Raw genomic sequence first — 21,458 nt, 5'->3', positions numbered from 1 at the left:
TATTCTTGAAATATTAAGCAGATAACTATATTGAAAGTAAATAAATAAAAATGCTCTATATTACAAGTAAAGGTACGGATAATTAAAAAAAATGATACTTTATCAGTGCTCGTTTGTGGCCTTGTGCTCAGTGTTGCCATATCGCTCACTCCTTTCAAGAACGTCATAGATCAAAAATCATCAATTTTCAGTTGTGAATGTTTTCGGAATGCCCAGAAAATGTACTATATCCCAGCAAAAGCGGCATATTTTTAACTCAATATTTACCCGCTACAGGGCAGAAAGTGATGTTTTTTCATTTTGAAGAAAAGGTATTGTTTAATTATTTTTTTAATTAAAATTAATATTTTTCAAATGGAGAAAAAACCTTCAGGTTTAACCTAAAAATATCTGTTGCACAGTAAAAAGTTCAATAAGTGGCTTGATATTTATTTTTAATACATTGTTTTATTTTTTTAAACTTTAAAAACGCTCTCCTGAAAAATCAAGTTTTTTGATTTATGACGTTCTTGAAAGGAGTGAGCGATATGTCACACCAAAAATCTGAATTACAGTTTAGAAATCTGTATTTAATTTTTATAGAATCAATAACCCAAAATCTGTATGAATCTTTGCAACTTTGCATGTTTACGTCGGACGACGAAGACGCGATTCTTGGATCTGTGATTTAATGAATAACAGCTTACTCTAGATGAAAAAAAAAAGAAAGGGTACGGCTGCATCCCTTTTTGTCATTGTAGCGATAATCTAGCATTTTTGGTAACAAATTCGACATAAAGTATACATTTAAAAAAAATCTACCATTTGTACACTTTTGTTGCCAGAAATACTACGTGGGAAATCAATAGATAAAAATATTGATGTCATTTATTGTAACTGATACTTTAATCACTAACTTTCAATCCGTCCGATAAATTATGAAATGGTAAAATGTTAAAATACCCGCATTTTCTCCATGTAGTGCCAATCCCCACAAATTCCCCACAGTTTGGGGAATTTCCCACAAATTGGCAACCCTGGTGCTGACCTAAAATTGCATCCGACTTCGGATGGAGCTTTCGAAACGAGCGGCGAGCAGCTCAATTCGCTGTACTGACTGAATGGTCGCATCGTAACATGTTACGTTACGACGAAATGCTCTGGTCAGTCTTCACCCTAATGTAAATGCCTTCAATATATGTAATTAATATTCAAGATACAGTTACATCAATAAAACGCCAACGCAAGAATCGCGGGATGAAAATATTCAATACAAATAGGGAAGGACGCCGTCTAAAAATACACCTAATCTACCATAAGCGGAGTGAGGTTTGGGCTGTCTGCTACAGTATAATAGCGCCGGGTGACAATTCTCGTTACGGCGGTATCCCCTTAGCTCCTTGCGTCATATACAATCATAAAATCACCTTATCCTTCCACAAAGTTGGGAGTTTTCTTGAATATAAATGGAACTACTTAACAAAACGTTCGACAGTAAATTTTTACGTTTATGCCGCGCGCCCGCAACTTGTACGATGATCATATAAAATTTGACCGGATGCCGAGAATCTGCCTTCTAAAAAACACTTAAAATATAAGTAGACCATCGTATTATTGATCGCCAAAGTATTATAGGAATATCAAAAGAGAATATTTTTGGTACCCTCGCGATAATCATGATTATAACTTACAAAACAATTTTGTTCAACTTATCTGGTCAAATGATAAGCTTAAATAATAAAATGATATTTTCTGGCGTTTCTCATGTGTGTGATTATAATCCAGGATTCGGACCTCAAAAAAAAAGAGTTTCTGCTCAATAAAATAAAAGAGTTTCTGCTCAACAAAAACATCTTTTCGTCTCACCAATTTCTAGTAATTCAAGTTCTAGTAATTCAAGAACAATGTTTCAAAATTGGTTCATTTACGAGTATATACTCGTAAATGATAGAAAGGTAAAATGTTCTATATAGAACATCCAAGAATTTGAGTAGTGTGGTTGTCAATAATGGGTAGAATTGGTGAATATTACACGTGTGTAAAGTGATCAACTAAACCAGCCTATAACGGTCGTCAGCCCCGTAAAAGCTTAGACTTCCATATTATTTTTTAAATTAATGTTTTACTTAGTAAATACTACGATTAAAAGTGGTATTTACTAAGTAAAACATTAATTAAAAATGGATAGATTTTACCACAAAGCGACTGCCGAATCAATTAATGGAATTCCATATTCTCCTTCGTCTTTGATGAGATGTCGATAAATAATAGGATATTTGATACAAAATTTAAAATTACAAATTGATTGGTTAAAGTATCAATTATACGGATACTTGTATTTAAAGCTGCGAGAGATAAATAAAGGCGAGAAGATGAATATAAGATAATACGTTAATCTGATTGATATTTAAGAAAATACTGAATTTCACAAACTTAGTTTGAGCGCTTTAAAGCGTAATCATGAAAAGCTTCCTTCGTCTTATAAGAAGGCGATTACCACTTGAAAGGGGTATTTAATAAAGCTATTCAAGGTCTTCCCAATCCGCTGTCAAATGTTGTAGAGGAGAGTGAATTAGATCGGTGTAGTCTTATTATTATTTACACTTTAGGATAATTTTATACAATAAATACTATTACTGACCCTTATCATCACTCATTGGTGCATAGGCTACATCAAATTGATCCAACGTTAAGGCCTAGTATTTGTTAAGTCGCAACATAATTTTCTCTAAATCCAGGTATCATTTTACGCAATTGATTTTTTTCTTAAACACCGTTATTGCATTGAATAAATAAAATTTTCTTTGAAACAATTATGCGGTTTTGAAAAGTAATATATGTTTGCGAATTATAATAATAATAATAATAAAACCCTTATCCGCACCTCAATGTTGCATAGGTGTCTTATAAACGCAGTGTTATCATGATCGTTTTACACATGAAGGAAAGGTGATCAGCCCTCCGCTTCAGGTACCAGTCCATGGTAATATTGAATAAATATTACAGTGAAAAAATTACTAATATTTATTGTTACTCCCCTTGGGAATCGAACCCGGGACCTCCAGAACGGTAGCCGAGCGTGCTGACCATTACACTACGGAGGCGGACAAATTACGAATTATTTTAATTTTACAACATTTTGAGTGTGTCCAAATACTTGTTCACAAAATCTGGATTATTTCCAATTACAGGAGTTATTTTCATATTATTTTTTGATATCTCATCAAAGATGAAGAAGAATATGGAAGTCTGGGCATTTACGGGGCTTACGACCGTCATAGGCTGGTTTAAGTGATCACTTTACACACGTGTAACATTCACCAATTCTACCCATTATTGACAACCACACTACTCAAATTCTTGGAAGTACTTACTTACTTAAATTACTTTCAAGAATTTGAGTAGTGTGGTTGTCAATAATGGGTAGAATTGGTGAATGTTACACGTGTGTAAAGTGATCACTTAAACCAGCCTATGACGGTCGTAAGCCCCGTAAATGCCCAGACTTCCATATTCTTCTTCATCTTTGATGAGATATCAAAAAATAATATATTAATTTTAATTATAAATCAATATTATTTAAGCTTTATTTTTTTATTTGGTGTGCCTGTAAAATTTCTTGATTTGGCAGGTGTACCTTGAACAGAATTTTGCGGAGCACTGATAGTAGATATCCCTCACATCCTTCATTATACCATACATCCAGATGCTACAAAACTCAGCGAAATATGAATGGACAAAATATCATCAGATATTTAAAAATATAGGAGTATGTGTTTATTTCCTATTTTTAGAATTCCGTAGTTGGATATTCTGTAATATATTGAATATGCAGAGACATGTATGAACAGAGTGATTGCAAATAAAAATATGTCCATGGAAGCCAAACTGAGGTTCACAGCGGAGTGCTGGTACAGACACTGATGCATTGAAGCGAAACATAGAACTGGCAAAGGAAGGATGAAAGCAGAATGAACACCGTTGAAATGCGCTCCCTTAGACGAATGTATGGAAAATCACTGTATCACAGAATTAAAAATGAAGATATTAGAAAATAATGTAAGGGATAGTTGAAAAGATTGAGAAGAGTTCTTTATGATTGTAGGGACATGTGGAGCGAATGGATAAGGGGAGAATGACTAAGAAAGTATATATGGCGAATGTGAGCGAAAACGAAGACGGCCGAAAAAATCTTTGCACGATCAGAACAATCAGAACCATCCTCTCTGCCTAACCCTGTGGGGAAACAGCGTGATGGTAGTAGTTGTATAAGAATGTCGTGGTTGGATTTCCTGTATTGAAGATGCAGATATATTTATGTATTTCGTGTTATGTACAAGAAATACCACATACTATTATTTATTGCATAGGTTAGGGTCCCTCCACACCGGAGACGGCTGCGGCAGCTGGCAGACAGGTGGTCCATATGGTGCAGATGGCCACGTGACGCGTGGCTGCTACACCCAGCTGTCGGACACAAAGATACTGCCACACACGGATGTCTTATGACAAAGGAGGCGGATAATTCCCGTAAGAAGTGCACATGTAAAAGGAGCCCTCATTTCGAACCGAGAAAACTTTTTCTCTCGAACTGAAAAAATATTATACGGAAAGATATTTGTGCTAGTGATTGCTTGAGTGAGTGATGGAGCTATATTTTGACATTTTTTTCTCTTTAAACATGCTTCTAACTTTGTTTTTTTTGTTTGTTTTTTTTAATATTCCTATATACTGTATCTTTTATTGCCATTACGAAAATATTTATTTGTGCTAGTGATTGCTTGAGTGAGTGATGGAGCTATATTTTCTCTTTTTTTCTCTTTAAACATGCTTCTAACTTTGTTTTTTTTTTGTTTTTTTTTTAATATTCCTAAATACTGTATCTTTTATTGCCATTACGAAAATATTTATTTGTGCTAGTGATTGCTTGAGTGAGTGATGTAGCTATATTTTATCTTTTTTTCTCTTTAAACATGCTTCTTACTTTGTTGTTTTTTTTTTAATATTCCTTTATACTGTATCTTTTATTGCCATTACGAAAATATATATTTGTGCTAGTGATTGCTTGAGTGAGTGATGGAGCTATATTTTGACATTTTTTTCTCTTTAAATATGCTTCTTACTTTGTTTTTTCTTGTTCTTTTTAAATATTCCTATATACTCTATCGTTTATTGCCATTACGAAAATATTTATTTCAACTGACCGCCTTTGTAGTGTAATGGTCAGCACGCTCTGCTACCGTTTTGGAGGTCCCGGGTTCGATTCCCAGAGGAGGAAGAGTCAAATATTTATGAGTGATTTCTTCACTCTAATATTTATTCAATATTACCCTGAAGCGGAGGGCTGATCACCATTCCTTTATGTGTTATCGATCAAGATAACACTGCGTATATATGATGCAGTGCCCTGTGCACCATCGGAGTGCGGATAAAGGTTTGAAGAAGAATTTATTTCAGTTTCATCGTGTTTTAAATGCGCTACTGTAATAATATTTGAATCTCACTGTGTTCAATTTCAATTTATGTTTAATACTGGTAAACATTTTAATCTCAACAAAGATGAAGAAGAATATGGAAGTCTGAGCATTTTCGACCATCATAGGCTGGTTTAAGTGATCACTTTACACACGTGTAAGATTCACCAATTCTACCCAAGATTGACAACCACACTATTCAAATTATTAAGTAAGCCCTGCAAAGCGCCAACACTTCTATATTCATTCATCTGTGTTGAGATGTCAAAAAATAAAATGATAAATAACTCAAACTAATAGCCATTAACAAATGAAACTAGTAGTCATAAATAAACTTAAGTGTTAAAAAAATAAGTGTTTAATTTAATAATATTAAAAAAAAATTGTCTGCCTCCGTAGTGTAATTAATGGTCAGCACATTCGGCTACCGTTCTGGAGGTCCCGGGTTCGATTCCCAAGGGGGGTAAAATAAATATAAGTGTTTTTTCACTGTCATATTTATTCAATATTACCCTGGACTGGTACCTGAATCGGAGGGCTGATCACCTTTCCTTCATATGTAAACGATCAAGATAACACTGCGTTTATATGACGCAATGCCCTATGCACCATTGGGGTGCGGATAAGGGTTTTATTATTATTATTATTAAAAAAACTTCTATAATTGGAGATAATCCGGATTTGTGAACAAGTATTTGGACACACTCAAAATGTTGTTAATTACTACTAGTAAAATTAAATGCTTTATTAAATCTAGCGGTTAATTCTGATTAATATCAGGCGATTGCCTTTACAATAAAGGACACCCACAATATGGGTGGAGAGTGATCCGAAAATTCTTGTGGAACGCGTTTATTATTCACGTCAGGCCACCGCGCTTCGTTTCGTGTAAATTATGGTTCTTCTCCGATTCTAAGGATTGCACATAAATATCGTCGTGTTTGACTTCACATTCATGGGCGATCAGCGATCACGCCTTCACGTACCTCGAGTTGACACTCCCAAAAATTCTTATAGGAATCCTGGTGTACGCGCTACAGGAATATAAATCAGTATTTGCTTTATTTCAATCCGAAAGGTTACGGAATCATATAATATCATCGCGAGCTTATATGACCGATACGTGAATTGAAAAAAAAAATACCAAACTATTTAATCTTGAGTAAATTCGGTTAATCAAAATTAATATTCGGTCTTCGCAGGGCTAAGAAAAGCTGAAATGTGAGCGAGATACAGAGGATTTGACTATGAGAATACAGCATAGAAAAATAAATTTATTTCCGTAAACGAATTTGATGAAATTTTGAGACAAATTTGTCGATGTCTCTAGTGAAGTTCTAGTGATTTAAGAATTATGTTTCAAAATTTGTTTTATTTATATATATATATATATATATATATATATATATATATATATATATAAATATATATGTATATATATATATATATATAATATATAAATATATATATATATATATATATATATATATATATATATATATATATATAAATATATATATATATATATATATATATATATATATATATATATATATATATATATATATATATATATATATATATATATATATATATATATATTATATATATATATATATATATATATATATATATATATATATATATATATATATATATATATATATATATATATATATATATATGTATATTTATATATATATATATATATATATATATATATATATATATATATATATATATATATATATATATATATATATATATATATGTATATATATATATGTATATATATATATATATATATACATATATATATATATATATATATATATATATATATATATATATATATATATATATACATATATATATATTTATATATATATACATATATATATCACTTAAACCAGCCTATGACAGTAGTCAGCCCCGTAAATGCCCAAACTTACATATATTCATCTTTAGTGAGATGTCTTTAGTGATATGAAAATTAATAAGTATGCATAAATAACATTTTAATGCAGTACTAATAATTTCGACAATATTATTTGTGATTTATAAGAGAGGCATTAAAAAATGTGATGTTAAAGTGAAAAGATCAATTGTGTATTCGTAAAATACTTTTGAAATATAAAGTGAATTATTTAATTTTAAATACAAACTTTAAAAAATCTTGAAATGAAAAAATATAATATATACTTATAAAGATGAATATATCGCTCAATCCTTTCAAGAACGTCATAAATCAAAAAACTTGATTTTTCAGGAGAACGTTTTTAAAGTTTTAAAATATAATACAATGCATTAAAAATAAGTATCAAGCCACTTATTGAACTTTTTACTGAGTAACAGATCTTTTTAGGTAAAACCTGAAGGTTTTCTCTCCATTTGAAAAATATTAAGTATATTCAAAAAATAATTAAACAATACCTTTTCTTCAAAATGTGAAAACAACACTTTCTGCCCTGTAGCGGGTAAATATTAAGTTAAAAATATGCCGCTTTTGCTGGGATATAGTACATTTTCTGGGCATTCCGAAAACATGCACAACTGAAAATTGTCGATTTTTGATTTATGACGTTCTTGAAAGGAGTGAGCGATATGTATATATTAAAAAGACATATACTGATGCACACGTATTACATGTAAATATTTTATACAGTCATGATACATCTTATATATAAATATATTATATATAGGTATCGAATTGCATTCTATGATACGCTGGTAAATATATGTATATATATTATTTAGGTAAATTTATATGTTTTATCAATATTATTACTTCATGGACATTAGCCAAAGCATCTTTAAATACTTTTATTAGGTGAGTATATTCATATTAAGATTACATTATTCCTTTTATTATTAAGTAAAACATGTAAAAGATTTATAATTTTTGCGTAAACATAAAAAATGATGGATAGTTTTAAAAATAAGAACATCATAGCGGTCTTGTAAGTAATTATTTTTCGGAATTTGCAAATCATATAATAGATACTAATCATTCATTTCACTCTCATAAATTAAAATTATTACACCTTGTTCCATATAAAGGCCAAATTATGAATTATCTTGAAAATTTAGAAATCCAAAAAAACTTAAATTCTAATAATAATTTATTAAATAATATATTGTTTCAAAATTCTTCACCTTTGCTTTCCATTTTTCCTTTGTTTTCAAACTCCGTCCCTTGACAAACCCCTTCCCCTTACTTTCCCCTCTCCTTATTTATAGAACAATTTTATATTTTAGTTATTATACAGACCTGAATGATGGAAGTTTAACTTCTGAAACATGTAGTCTATAATAAAACTAAAGTGATAAAAAACAAGTGTTTTCTTTAATCGTGGATGATTTCCGCGTTAAAATGATTATCAAAAAATATTACTGTGTAATAATTCCCATGGCGCTTATAAAGCAGGATTCTATGTTTTTTTTAAATAAAAATATCAATGCAGTCTGGTGGCGACAAAAGCACACGATTCGTGGGAATTCGGGGCAGCGGATCCGATCATGTGAGAAGGGTGGTTTCCCACGGTAAGGGTAGTTCATTATACTATATTTTAAGATCACTTCATATTATGAGAAGATCCGGGCGCTCTTCAAATATCCTAGTATCAAATTGTTAAGGAAAACAATTCAATCTTCTCTCTACCATCGGGTATGTGCAGTCGAAGAGCAGGATATCGGGTTGAAGATTGAGGAGGACGCGGGAATGTGGGAACCGACACACACTCGTGTCTCCAGCATCCGCTATCTGTTTGATTCTAGATTAAGCCATAACAAATATTTACGGGACACGAAATGGTCGTATATAGTTCACGAGATAAAATAAATAGCTATGGGTTATAATAAGAACGTACCATTCACAGATATAAAAAAAGGTCTCCCCAGACGTATTATTACTTTTCCGTGTACCGCCCGAATAAATGTATTTTAGTGTTTTGTCTGTTTCGGTAGCGCTTGATCCCTTATCAGCTGTTAAATTTGTAACACAATACATCATATAATAATCGTTTCATATTCTTTCACTGATATTTTAGATACATGGTTTGTACTAGTTTGATTCTGGTATAAAAATATTTTATTTTAGCGTAAAACTACTACCAACATGCAGAGAGGATGGAATGCCACGATTTTCTGTCCTGACATACACTCCTCGCTTCCTTCACATCCGTACATCTAGTCATACATGCCCTCCGATAGCGCGGACTTTTGACACCACCAAATTTTAGGTTCTGGTTGATCTGATCTTGCCAAGTCTTTTTCGGCCGTTCTTGTTCTGTTCCACTCACATTCGCCACATATATTTTTAGTCATTCTCTCGATACCCATTCGCTCTATATGTCCATACCACCTCAAAGAACTCTTCTTAGTCTTATCAATTATCTTTAATTCAGCCTTACATTCATATATCTTTGTTTTTAATTCTGTCATACAATGATTTTACAATACAATGTCACACATTCGTTTCAGGCATCGCATTTCAACATTTAAAAAAAATGAAGGAGAACCCTTACAGGCGATACATTGATGTTTATGTTACAAGTGCTGTTGATTTAAAGGAAAACATTTACATTTAATAAATATACCCCTCAAACAATTCAATAACTAAAAGCAAAAAATATATCAAAACAATATGAATACAAAATTCTATACATATCGAATTTGTTTTCTCTATTTAGCATTTTTCAGCAAATAATTTTGAATACCGTATATTGCCAATAAACAAACTGTGATAAATATGTTTTCATACCCGGAAATAATAAATACCATGAAAATTAATATAAAAGCCATAGAACATCAATATACATACTCGTATAAGGGTCATTTTCAACATTAATAAGAGGATAGGATAAAATAATTGAGGAAAAAATATCGAACCAAGAAAGTTTTACTAAAATCACTCGTAATGCAAAAGCGAAGACACAAAAAGGCCGTTTTATAAATGTTGTTCATCATGTTTTCAACAAAACTTAATGGCGAATAATAGTCTTGTTCCCAGGTGTAAATAATTTTAAAAGCCGGAATTATAATTCAAAAATAAAATATTAAATTCATTTGCTTTGAATTCGAAATTACATATTCTCACTTTACAAAAATAACAAAGTGATTTTAATAAAATTTTGTACTGAAATTTCTTGGCAAAACTGCATTTTAAATAATAAAATAATGACTAAATAGTTTGGTCGTTATTATTTAAAAATAATAAAGTAATTATTTAAATTTCCTTAAAAAATACATTTCTACAATAAAATTATATAAAATCATCATTAAAACCATTACCATAACTAATGTTTGATTATAATATTATTATAAAACACTATTTAATTCACTCAATTTAAATTAATTTTCTCAAAAAAAATATATATGAAATAATCTTTTATTTATTGTTTCGGTATTCATATTGTGGTAAGACACGGTGTAATTGTCAAAGTAGAACACTTGTTTTTTACCACTTGAGTTAAATTTATTTAATTATAACCACGTCATGTTATAATTCAAAAAATATAACTCAAGTGGTAAAAAAATAAATATTTTTATTTTACAACATGAAATTGTAGTTTTCAACCCTTGCCTTGTTGCGTATATAACATTTTGTCTAAACCCCTCAATCTGATGATGTCGATAACGACACATTCCAGAAACATACGTTGAAAAAACTATGTACATATACATAGTTGTTATTTTATTGCGAAGAGTGATTTTATTCATATTTTGCATCTAAGAAATATACTAGAATGGTTGAGACACTTTTGTTGTATTTTTCTGACCGATCGCTTCCCCACTGTTTTACTTTGACGTTCTCCTAATTGAAGTAAGATAATGAGCTTGGTAAAATAATGACGTCGCGGTACTTATTCAGACAATCATTTGTTCTCCTTCCGCCATAAATTCAAAGCTAACAACAGTAAACCAACAAGGAAGCGTTACGTTAAATCTATATAAACGAAGCCTTAGGATAACATGACGCTGTATGGGATATAAGTACCTACGTATTGATATTATAATCATAGCACCGTAAAATACATATCCTTAGATTCTCGACAAAGTGGTGACAAGTTTGGTTCACATACAGCGGCTCAAGTTTGGTTCTCATCCAGCGAATTCAAATTCCTATGAATCATATTCCATTGAAAATGTAAATGTACATACTTACGTCGATAACATGGGATACTTTATATCAATTGATTTAAATTGTGAAGTGGAGTGAAGACCCAATATACATTTGTCAATGACAAAAAATAGTAAAACGACATTTTCCATCGATTTCCTCTACTAAACAAGTAATTATAAATGTAACTATGATTAAAGTACAGTTTAATTAATTTTAAACAAATTAATTTGAGACAAATGTAGTTTTGAGTTAACACAGCTAGTTTTAAATCACAATGGTTTCCTTAAGTAAGAAGTGTAATTTTAAAATCATTTAAAATATGAATATAAAAAAAGCTTTTAATGAAGTTTAAATCAATTATAGGTAATTTTGAAGTACTGAGTAAATTTACAAAGTCAATGCTGAAATTAAATGCATTTTTTTCTTTGGCGCGACTAACTTCCGTTTACTCCTTCGACCGCTTACGCTCGTAAAATAACCATTGGAATGCATTATTATTATTTTTAAATAACAGGATTAAATTATATTAATAATTTTCAGCATATATTAAAAGTATTCATCAAAATCAGTTTGGAATTGCAGTCTTTTATTTCGTAAATATTAATTTTATAAATTTTTTTTATATAGATATTAATCCGAAAAAACACTGAAAACGCTCTTCAATGAAGACCATATGAGAAGATTTAAGTGTTTCATCTACTTGCGTCCTTATATGTCCTTGCGTATATTTTTGCTAAATCAGAAAACAGTTTAAATCCAGTATAAATCAAGCAAATTAGTAGTTCTTGAACACTTCAAAAACCATATCGGTATAACCAATCGCTAATAAAATAATGTAGTTTGAGAAACTCTTGTGTAGGACGGGCAAGCGTTCAGATAATGAAATTAGTTGAATTTCACACGGTCAAAACGGCTCATTGAATCCGCAGTTACCATTATCCGGAGTCGAGAGGAAACGTGTCACGGATAACAGAACCCTCCCTGTCTCCTGTACACTGTACACATTCATTATTACTGTCCCATATTATTATTATCATCGAGTCATTATGTCGCGTTGTTTGTGGACAAACGGACGCGACGTCCAACAGATTCAAACACATCATGTAACCAATTTTGATTTACGAGAATTTTATTTCCGTAAAGATAAGGCAAAATAGAGGGACAACGAGGTGTGCGCAGTAGACAGATCTCCTAGCCTGGAATACACGAGATTGGAAAGAGATCAAGACCGTCGAGGCGCTGTTTAGAGCTGCCCAAGACAAGGACAATTACTCTCAAGTGATAGTCGACGTCAGGGAGACCTGACATGACACGAAAAGAAGAAAGATAACAAAAAATAATGTGTAAATAAATTATCTGGTCAAATTATAAGCTTTATAATAAAAATTAAAATGGTATTTTCTGGCGTTTCTCATGTGTGTGATTATAATCCAGGATTCGGATCTCACATACTAATATAAGAGTTTCTGCTTAGTAAAAAGCTTCTTTAAATCTCACCAATAGATGTCTCTAGTGAAGTTCTAGTGATTCATGAACAAGATTTCTAAATTGGTTCATATATATAGAACTTCCAAGAATGTGAGTGGTGTGGTTGTCAATAGTGGGTAGAATTGGTGAATGTTACACGTGTGTAAAGTGATCACTTAAACCAGCCTATGACGGTCGTAAGCCCCGTAAATGCCCAGACTTCCATATTCTTCTTCATCTTTGATGAGATGTCAAAAATTAATATGAAAATAACTCCTGTAATTGGAGATAATCCAGATTTTGTGAATAAGTATTTGGACACACTCAAAATGTTGTAAAAAATAATGGTTTTGAAAATGGGTTTAAAAGACGTCTTGTCATTTTTATTTTAATTTGATTTTGATTCTGATTCGTTTGGTGATTGTCTGGTACATCACGTGATTGGCGAAACTAATTAGTGAATTTCGCAATAATTTTATCTGTCAATAACCCAGCTCAAATCCACTTTATTTGTCTTGAAGCATCCTAATATTATAAAATAAGACGAATTTGCTTCAGATTTTTTATATCAAAAGTAAAATATACTGAGTAGGGTTGTTCGGCTGTCCAAACTCAAAACACAATAAGGGACATTTTTTTTGTAGTACGTTTTTTTTTGCATTTTTGGACTTAGACTAGATTATACTTAGTCCAAAAATGCAAAAAATGACCCTTACTGTGTATTAAGTTTGGACAGCCGTGTAGTTTCAAACTTTTCTGCAAAATGGAGGAAAAATATATATCTGAAAAATTTCCTACAATTTTGTAAACTTCGCATGGTTAAAATCAATTTCGTATCAAAAGAACAACCGCCAGAAATCCTCAAATCAGTTAATCTAGAAAAAATAACACAGCCTCTCCCAAAAAAGATTAGCACTAGTGCTTGGAGAGGAATTTATACCGGTGTAGACTGATGTTTTTTTAAAAGGAATAAACCGGAAAGCCTCTATTTTGGGATGTTGTTTGCGGGAAGGATTGAAAGGATATGGAAAGAGTACATGAAAAATGAATCAACAAACCCAGAAAAATGAGTTTAAATATTCCTTGTATCCTTTTGGTATATTGGCAGGAATCGAATACACGACCCCAGTTTTGCAGTCTACTGCACCACGATACCTGCTTATGGTATTTTATTGTAATTTAAGAAAAAAAGGGAATATTACGTGGGGGTCCACCTCCGTAGTGTAGTGGTCCCGGGTTCAACTCCCAGGGGGATCTAAATAAATATGGGTGATTTACACTCTCATATTTATTTCATCACCCTGGACTAGTACAAGAAGCGCAGGGCTTGCCTTCGTGCAATTTATGATCAAGATAACACTGCGTCGCTACGATACAGTGCCCTATGCACCACGGGGTGCAGATAATGGTTAAAAGAAAAGAAAGAAAGAAATATTACGGGGGTCAGGATTTGCTGTTAAAATATACGTATAAAATATAATATTTAGAATAAATTACTATATAATGTTATAAAGTACATTTGTAATTCTAATGTGTGTATTGATTTTGTCTACTGGGTTGATTTTAATAAAAATTAATTTAGATTCGTGGGTTGTATACATCTTTCTTAAAATTTTGTGTTTTTTGAGAGACATGGCTGAATATGTTAGATATAAATATTTAACATACACATTAAAAAGCGTAGTATAAATTTAAACAAGTTTATTTAAAAATAGGCAGATAATTTTCAAGAACAGGATGTGAATTGGACAAAGTGACTCAGTATTTTCTCACGTTACACTAACCGCATGAGCAATATCCTCTGCTACATCCATATGGCAATATATCATAGTGCAAATTATATATTTATGTATATATAATATATATATATATATATATATATATATATATATATATATATATATATATATATATATATATATGTATATATATATATATATATATATATATATATATATATATATATATTTATATATATATATATGTATATATATATATATATATATATATATATATATATATATATATATATATATATATATATATATATGCATATCGGAATTATATATATATATTATCGGAAAAAGGCAGGGAAATATCTACACAGAATTAATATTCATTAAAAATAATTCAGTAGTTTATGGGCTGGATTCATGTTTGGTACCTGAAAATCTGATGAAACGCCGAGTCGCTCGTTATATCGTTAATTATTTATTTAACCTAACGACGTTATAAGAGTAAGCCTGCAAGGTTCGATAAAATTATTAATAACTACAATATTTTAGTCTCTATTGGTAAACTGCAAGGAATTATTATCTCTTTACAGAAGTATATGTATATATATATATATGTATATATATATATATATATATATATATATATATATATATATATATATATATATATACATACATATATATATATATATATATATATATATATATATATATATATATATATATATATATATATATATATGTATATATATATATATATATATATATATATATATATATACATATATATATATATATATATATATATATAGAAAAAAAAAGCTACGCTCATTTGGTATAAATTTTTCATTAAATTGTATTTCGTTCGTATAAAAAGCATAATGGTCGTTTTTGTGGGAATTATAAAACTCGGAATATGAATGTGGAATATAATTTTAGAATAATAAAATTCTCATGGAATAAAAGTTACATGAACCATACAATAAAGCTTAACGAATGTATGTAAGTGTGTGCAGTGGGATGTTTTGTATTTAAAGTTCATTTAAAAAAAAAACATTGCAAAATGTAAGTATTATAATTTTTAATACTTTGCACATAAATAAATTTAAAAGGAAACTTTTCCCTTTGTAATTTGGGGAAATCGAACCCATTACGTGAGATTTTGAGTCGAGCGGCTATGTACATGAGTAAGAAACATATCGTAGTCATACAGGAGAAAGTGACCCAAGTGCATATTTTTCAAAAACGTGATTATTGACTAAATGATATCTTACTAGCTTTATATTGCCCTGAAAAATCATTTGGAATCCTTGGAAGTATAATTTATTGACTTGTTAAAAATGACTAACTGCATTGATGTTTATTTTCTTGCCAAGCAAAAGTGACTTAAATGGTACTGCTGAACATTTTACGTTTTGTTAGTTGGTAACTTTCTCCTGTACGACTACGATATGCATATACCATATACATATATTGAATTACTAAAATAATAAAATATGTTTTGTAGATACTGTAATTTTTACATTGATAGATGGAGATTTACAATAGATTCTATTTTGGTAATTTACGTGTAATACGAATATTAAATTTGCCGTCATGCGAATGACATCACATAATGTCCTTTTAATACTTGGTTAAATAATATAACGCGTAACCCTTGATAGCAGTATAAGATACGATATATTAATTGCGCTCTTCGCCGTTGGAACCGCTAACGCTTATGAAAAAGTAAAAAGTTCAATTTTGATCAAAAATGTCGTTTTACATTTAGGTAGGCCAAACTAGCATTAATAAAACTCTGTTGGCTTCCGGCAACGCATGGAGTCGGTCGTCGAGTCAAGCCCAGTTTTTTTAAAGAATAAATAATACATACATAGTTATTGGATTCTTTGTTTTTTTTAGAATATGTTTTGATTTTTTTTGTAACTCCTTAACCACCTTACCTTCAATAATTATTTTCTTTTCAAAATCATATAATTATTTCGATGAAAAACTTATTTTTTCAATGCAAAAACGGTGTTACGAAAAATGTTACCAGGATTCAGATAAAATTTAGTAGCGACTTATCGAATACTGGTCCATATATGACAAATCACAGCTTAATTTTCTTTAAAGCCAGGTAACATTTCACATCAGTGTTTTTTTTTTATTTTTATAACACAGTTTTGAAAAGAAAAGACCTATGGAGTAAGGAGTTAAAAAAATCTATTATTTAAAAAAAAAAAAGTCTAATTCCAATATAATATATTCGTCTAGACCCTGGCGCGGCCGATTGCATTCTTATTTGAACTTTCAAGCGACAAGTGAAAAAAATATTTTTACAAAAGCATTCAGATGGTACTTAGCATTTTAGAAAGTCCGTAAGAATTCTACTAATAAATTTCCTTGATATACAATGGTACATTTATATCGTATTTTTGCTTTAAAAAAGCTCTGTGTTTTCTCGCAGATAAATGAAAAAGCTCCGTTTTCTTTGTCATGTCTATAAATGTAGTAATTTTCCAAATGGTGCCTCTAATATTGTGAGGCTACTTAGCCTTCGTTTGTGAGATGAGAAATGAGAGAGAAAATACTCCCATCAGAGATCACACGTCTCGAAAGGATGTGTCTAATTTAAGAATGAGAAATGAGAACATCTCCGGATCATTAATTCTCAAGGACTAGACCGTTTTATGACCGGAGAGTCAAAATGTAATGAGCGCAAACACTTTAAAATAAATTAATTAATTTCTATCAAAATTATTTCGAATTAAATGATTTAATACATGTACACACGCGCAGATTTAAGTACAACATTTTGAGTGTGTCCAAATACTTGTACACAAATCTGGATTATCGCCAATTTGTTGATATTTGTATAATTTCTATTTGAAGCACTCACTTTGTAATTTTCCATTTTATAATTAAAATGTAACTTTGTTTTAAAGTCAGTATAAATATTTTATTATAACTTATTCATATTGTCTACCGGTTTCGAAGCTAACCGCTTCATTATCAAGACATATTCTTCTTTATCTATGTTAAGAAGTCAAAAAATAATATGAAAAATAAATCCAATAATTAGAGATAATCCAGATTTGTGAGGAAGTACCTATTACGGGGACACTCAAAATGTTGTAAATAAATTAACTGGTCAAATTATAAGCTAAAATAATAAAATGAAAAGGATACTTTTTAGCGTTTCTCATATACTTATGTGATTATAATTTAGGATTTTATGGAAAATAAAACGCTTCTTTCAACTCACCAATAGATGTCTCTAGTGTATTCTATTGATTCAATCACTTTGTTTCGAAATTGTTAAAACATATACATATGTAGAAGCTCCAAGGAGTGGAGTAGTGTGGTTGTCAATCATGGGTAGAATTGGTAAATGTTACACCATGTAAAGTGATCACTTAAACCAGCCTTTGAAAGCAAGCCCCGAGAATGCCCAGACTTCTAACATATTTTTCTTTATCTAAGTTGAGATGTCAAAAAATAATATTATTATTATTTATAGATTTAGTATTAAATAGATACTCATGTATACGAGTATGTACCTTTAGTACTAAATACATACTTATGTTTATTTACGTAAGTACCTATTTGATATTATAATACACAGTAATACATCACTATCCTTGTTAGGTAAGGAGTAGCCGAGTACTTTTTTTTTATCGTTTTCCTTTATCTACGTAATTACTAAACTCTTCCCCATTCATCATTATTTTCCTATATTTTGCCCTTTTCAGCTCATTATCCTTTTTAGTATTTGATACATATCCACATCGACTTCAAAATAATCTCTTATTTTTTTTATCCTAAATGAGATCCCTACAAAAATAATAAGGGGAGAATTTTACTCACTACAATTTTGTTTCTGTCCGCTTTTTATTATTATTATTGGAAGTATTATAAATATACTGATAGTATGCAACGAAGTCTTGCTACCAAACCTAATGTATGGAATTGATGCATGGAGTTAAAAAAAGAATGATGACAGTTGACTGAATGCAGTCGAAATACGATCTCTCAGACGAATGAGCGGCAAAACGATGTGTGATAGATGTTCTAATGGTGAAATAAGGAAGAATTGCAAGGCTGAGATAAGTATTATTGATGAAATTAAGAAAGGTGTGTTGAGATGGTTTAAACACGTGGAATAAGTTAGGAAAGAATAATAACACAAATTTATGATTCGAATAAAGTTGGAAATAGGAGCAGCGGAAGACCGTAGAATACTTGGCATATATATATATATATATATATATATATATATATATATATATATATATATATATATATATATATATATATATATATATATATACACATATATATATATATATATATATATATATATATATATATATATATATATATATATATATATATATATATATATATATATATATATATATATATATATATATATATATATATATATATATATATATATATATATATATATATATATATATATATATATATATATATATGCCAAGTATTCTACGGTCTTCCGCTGCTCCTATTTCCAACTTTATTCGAATCATAAATTTGTGTTATTATTCTTTCCTAACTTATTCCACGTGTTTAAACCATCTCAACACACCTTTCTTAATTTCGGGAATAATGAAGAGATGCATGAATGTGAAAGAGAAGAATATTTTTAGCAAATATGCCTATTAACTGTAAATTTTATTTTGTGTTTTCTTATTTCATTTTATTTTTAATTTTATTTACGGTTTATGCCTTTAACAATTGTAACAAAAAATGTGTACACTAATAAATAAAAAAAAAACATAATGTTGTTCCTTTCTTATCTGTGTTTCAGTCCTCTTAACCCATGTCCCAAAATGAGTATTGGAAATTACTCATCGAGAATATTTTATGTGTCTAAATAAATAAATATACATAAATTACGTACATACGCATATCTATGTGCGGATTTTTTGTCGGTATGAATGCATCTACGATGCATACTTTTTTTATAATGAAATATTGGTGTTTCGCACAGCGCACAAAAATCTTTATTCGTTCATTTCGGTGAGTGTTGGTCCATAAATTCACAGACTCTAATTCGTGTGTATGTTTAACCGTACGTTTAGCCTTAATTAGGCATGTGTGTGCATGCATGGGTAGGTTAACATTATGTGGTTTTGCATAAGCCGTGGAGGACCGTCACTATTTTCCCACGCCAATTCTGTTCACACAACACGGTTTAAAGGACAATGTCCTTAATTAATTTTTATTTTTAACCTTAACCTCTAATATTTTTTCCCACGAACAAATTAACGAAAGAGGAGCATCAAATTACTTTGAATTTCGTATTATATTCATACGTTAATTGAAATAATTTCAAATTTAATCTTGGGATCAAATTTTTTTAAATATTATATATGTAATATAACGCTACATTTATAGCATGTATATTGTATATCATTTATATTCAGGGTGGCACAAAATAAATCCACCCTATCGGAAGATGCTATAATTTTTGCAAATGGCGTCGTACGTCAATCATATTTGAAAATTCTGAACTAGTCAGTTTTGGTATACAACCAAATTGATAAAACAGACACAAATGTGTTTCATCACTGGCAGCAGCCAATTGAAGGATATCACCTTTTCCACTTAACAGAAAAAAGAATAATAAAGATGCAAATAAAGATTTTCATCACTCAATTTTTTTTTTTTATTAAGTAAGAAAGTTATTTAAAAAAATTGGATGGTTAATTTTGCGTTACCTTGAATCTGTTTGTATCCTGCACCTGTTTACAGCAAATATGATTGACGTACTACGCCATTTGCAAAAATTGTAACATCTTCCGATAGGGTGATTGATTTTGCGCCACCCTGTAACTCTAATAACTCTTAACATACCCTTATATTTATGTGTTTAATTACCTAAGACTAGTCCCCGAAACCGTCCTATTCCTTAGTGTAATGGTCAGCACGCTCGACTACCGTACTGGAGGTCCCGGGTTCGATTCCCAGGGAGGGTCAAATAAATATAAGTGATTTTTTTCACTCTAATATTTATTCACTATTACCCTGGACTGGTATCTGAAGCGGAGAGCTGATCACCTTTCCTTCATATTAATGATCAAGATGACACTGCGTTTATATGATGCAGTGCCCTATGCACCATTGCGGTGCGGATAGGGGTTTTTAAGTCCCCGAAGCATAGAAGTGCTTGACCCATTCTCCATATTCGATCTATAATATGTATCTTTACAAAATAGAGATAGACGAGATGATAAATAATCAATATTAGGACATGAATTACAATGGATACCCGCATTTATCATTTGGACACATTCTTTACAGTAGTTACATTCTAAAAAAAAAAGAACAAATTTATTGCGCCCGGTAAAAGGTCTGAAAAATGGACGGGATCAATCCTCGATTTCCCTTTATACAGACGATATATTATAATGTACATTCATTTACACAAACGCCAATATTTCTGCAGGGCAATCAATTCTCCTCTAAGTACGTTATTTCAATTTTGACAAAATTTATTTGACCGATTTACAAAATCGAATTATTTATATATGATTGAATTATGCAAATGTGCAAAGCAGCTAATGTCATCATTATTTCTCTTTCTTCTATCAGAGGGTGGGTGGCGCCATTTGTTTTAAGACAACATCCGTTATTACTTCGATAATAGACCCTACACATAAAAACCAG

The 21,458-nt window shown here is 30.3% G+C and overlaps 1 protein-coding gene across 2 annotated transcripts in view; it reads right to left on the bottom strand.

Moving 5' to 3' along the window:
- The window catches only part of LOC148302202 (MOXD1 homolog 1-like), a 105,149-nt gene that overhangs the window by 26,069 nt on the left and 57,622 nt on the right, over positions 1–21,458 (bottom strand). The window lies entirely within an intron of this gene.

This window comes from Brachycentrus maculatus, unplaced genomic scaffold (genome assembly GCF_059751285.1).
Source record: "Brachycentrus maculatus isolate JH-2025_06_01 unplaced genomic scaffold, ASM5975128v1 h1tg000473l, whole genome shotgun sequence".
Lineage (NCBI taxonomy): Eukaryota > Metazoa > Arthropoda > Insecta > Trichoptera > Brachycentridae > Brachycentrus > Brachycentrus maculatus.
The sequence above is the reverse complement of the archived record's forward strand: the minus strand, read 5'-3'. Positions and strand labels throughout refer to the sequence as shown.